The sequence below is a fragment of the Bos mutus genome, chromosome 15 (genome assembly GCF_027580195.1).
Source record: "Bos mutus isolate GX-2022 chromosome 15, NWIPB_WYAK_1.1, whole genome shotgun sequence".
Classification (NCBI taxonomy): Eukaryota; Metazoa; Chordata; class Mammalia; order Artiodactyla; family Bovidae; genus Bos; species Bos mutus.
Window position 1 is genome coordinate 35001887 of NC_091631.1, and position 3538 is coordinate 35005424.

At 40.1% G+C, this 3538-nt stretch overlaps 1 non-coding gene across 2 annotated transcripts; it reads left to right on the forward strand.

Moving 5' to 3' along the window:
• The first annotated feature begins 1462 nt into the window (after positions 1-1462).
• Positions 1463-3017, forward strand: LOC102264340 (olfactory receptor 5P1). Of its 2 annotated transcripts, none has more exons than XR_001351553.2 (2): positions 1463-1562; positions 2188-3017. It is a non-coding gene; the product is annotated as an olfactory receptor 5P1 (transcript). The 2 variants fall into 2 exon arrangements; XR_011466978.1 differs by having other exon boundaries at positions 1487-1548; positions 2198-3017.
• Positions 3018-3538: the final 521 nt, after the last annotated feature.

Genomic DNA, 3538 nt, shown 5'->3' on the forward strand with positions numbered 1-3538 from the left:
ATGTTAGCAGAAAATTGTCTTTCTATGAAAAATAAAAATAATAACACTGAGTAGAAAAACACTGGTTGGGTTAACATGACTCTTAAAAGCACAAAAGTAGCAAAGAGGTATATAGGGAGATATATTTCAAAAAGTAATTAAGAATAGAATATGAAGCTCCATAAATGAAGGAGTTGGGATGTATATTCCACCTGGCATATGCATTATATTAATCATGCAGAAATTCACATAACAAGTTTTCTCCAGCACATATTACTCCCAAACACTAGTTATTTGTGATATAGGAATGCACACAATTTGAGGAGTCTATGTATTAATTTGGAGGAATAAAATGTAAGCAAGCAAAAAACAAAACAAAATTCCATAATCCGGTACAAAGAATGGCAACCTAAACATCTTCAAAGCATGACGTCAACACAAAGGAAATTTATCTGATTACACCTTAGATGTCAGAGTAGATGTTGTAGAGAAATGAACTTGAAGAATGAGTAGAAGTCACCTGGTATAATATTAGTGGGATGTTGGGGACCATCCAAGTGGAAGAACAAGAATTAAAGGCCAAATAAGATAGATGGACTAAAGAGACTCTAAATACTTCAGGAAGATTAGATTTGTGGAAGTGTCGGATGGAAACATACTGAGAAGCAGAGTCATATGCAGGGGATACATCAGAAAGTGTATACTGAGCTGTGCTAAGGAGGTTACGTTTCATCTCGGAGGCTAATCAGGAAAGACTTGAAAGGACCACTGTGGCATCGCCTTTTTACTTCAGCAAGAGATCACTTTGGCAGATGTACTGTGAATTATAATGGCAGAAGAATGAAGACAGAGACAAACAGATGAATAAAATAAAAGAAAAAAATGAATAAGGCCTCACCTACAGTAGGGACACTAGCAGTGGAAATACAGGAATGGATAAATAGATTGGAGGAGTAAATTGTAGACAGTATCAGTAGGATTCTATTAGATGTGGTACAATGAGAGGAAGAAGGTTAGGATCATTTCCATGCTTCAGACATGAGAGATTTGGGGGATTGTGGTATCATTCCATAAACACAGGACATAGGAGGATGGTTTAATGAAAGGATGAGTTTGATCTGGAGGAGGCTGAGTTTGAGTTGTGAGATTTCTAACTGGAGACTTCCCGGATAACTGGAACTATAGACCTGGATCTTGGGAGACAGATCTTTCTACAAATAAAGCTTGGAAAGGGATTTTAGAATAAACATTGGATAAATAAAAGAATATAACTGAGTTCCCAGAGACTGAGGTTGAATCATTCTTCTTTTGTGTAAAGGGACAAAAGAATCCTGTACAGCACCATACTTACAGCTAGGCAGAGGGGGAAATTATTATGAATAAGTGCAATGAATAACCAAAGAAAACCAAGAATGTATAGAATGAAAATATTTTTTTAAATGAATGTTCAAATATCCCTCAACAGAAACAATTCTCAGAGGACATGAAGTTTAGAAACCTCACCAGTGTGACAGAGTTCATCCTTTGGGAGTTAACAGAGGATCCTACACTTTGTGTCTTTTTGGTGATATTTCTAGGAATCTATGGGAAATAGATGGGGAAACAGTGGAAACTGTGTCAGACTTTATTTTTGGGGGCTCGCTCCAAAATCACTGCAGATGGTGACTGCAGCCATGAAATTAAAAGATGCTTACACCTTGGAAGGAAAGTTATGACCAACCTAGATAGCATATTCAAAAGCAGAGACATTACTTTGCCAACAAAGGTTCATCTAGTCAAGGCTATGGTTTTTCCTGTGGTCATGTATGGATGTGAGAGTTGGACTGTGAAGAAGGCTGAGCGCTGAAGAATTGATGCTTTTGAACTGTGGTGTAGGAGAAGACTTTTGAGAGTCCCTTGGACTGCAAGGAGATCCAACCAGTCCATTCTGAAGGAGATCAGCCCTGGGATTTCTTTGGAAGGAATGATGCTAAAGCTGAAACTCCAGTACTTTGGCCACCTCATGCGAAGAATTGACTCATTGGAAAAGACTCTGATGCTGGGAGGGATTGGGGGCAGGAGGAGAAGGGGACAACAGAGGATGAGATGGCTGGATGGCATCACTGATTCGATGGACATGAGTCTGTGGTGATGAACAGGGAGGCCTGGCGTGCTGTGATTCATGGGGTCACAAAGAGTCAGACATGACTGAGCGATTGAACTGAACTGATGCTGTCACCTTAGTAGGCAATATCAGCATAATTATTTTAATAAGGAACTGTTTCCAGCTTCACACTCCAATGTACCTCTTCCTCAGTCATTTGGCTTTTGTGGACAGTGGGTGTACCACATCCGTCACACCTATGATGCTTATAGGATTCCTGAAACAAGGAGTGACCTTCACTGCTGCTGGCTGTGAAGCCCAACTGTGTTTTGTGGTCATGTTTGGGACAGCTGAGTGCTTCCTAATGGCTGCCATGGCCTATGACCGGTATGTGGCCATCTGCTTGCCCCTTTTCTACTCCACCCACATGTCCCCCAGAGTCTGTGTTCTCTTGGTTGGGGTATCCTACCTGCGTGGGTGTGTCAATGCTTGTACATTTGCTAGTTGCTTACTGACTCTGTCTTTCTGTGGGCCAACACAGGTAGACCACTTTTTCTGTGACTTCTCCCCTCTGTTGAAACTTTCCTGCTCAGATGTCTCCACTATTGAAATTATCCCTTCCATGTCCTCTGGACCTATCATTGTGGTCACAGTGTCTGTCATAGCTCTCTCTTACATCTGCATCCTCAACACCATCCTGAAGATGCGCTCCACTGAAGGGAGACACAAGGCCTTCTCCACCTGCACCTCTCACCTCACTGCAGTCACTCTCTACTATGGAACAATTACCTTCATTTATATGATGCCCAAATCCAGCTACTCAACTGAGCAGAACAGGGTAGTGTCTGTGTTCTACACAGGGGTGATCCCCAGATTGAACCCCCTCATTGACAGTCTGAGGAACAGAGATGTAAAGGAGGCCCTGAGAAAGGCAAGTGTCAGAATATATTCTTAGGATTTGTTCTTAACATTTCTGATGACCTATAAACCTTTGTTTACCAATAGCACACTTAGAACCTATCAAATACTGATTTACTGTTTGCTTAAAATGAAATCATAATACTTCTTATTCTCCCTTATATGCACTTATAAACCAGTTGGTAGATATCTTGGAATTAGTAATAACGATAGCAATTATTTTCACTATTACATATTAACTTGTAGATGCCTAGGACTTTAATTTACTTAGCAAACAGTAAGTTCTACTTATAATATGCCAGACCCTATTCTAGCACAATGGTATGTTAGCTGGCTTATTTCTCATAAAAATCCTATAATGATAGTTCTGTTATTTCCATTTGACAAATAAATTATCTGGCACACAGAGACATTAAATAGATTGCCCAGACTGATGCAGCTAGGAAGCTGTGCAATCAGTCTCTGAATCCAGAAGGCCTGAGTCTAAACCACAATGTTTCTTCAATTAATTCTCACAGCAATCTTATTATGCTGCTTACTAACAATTTACCTCAATTT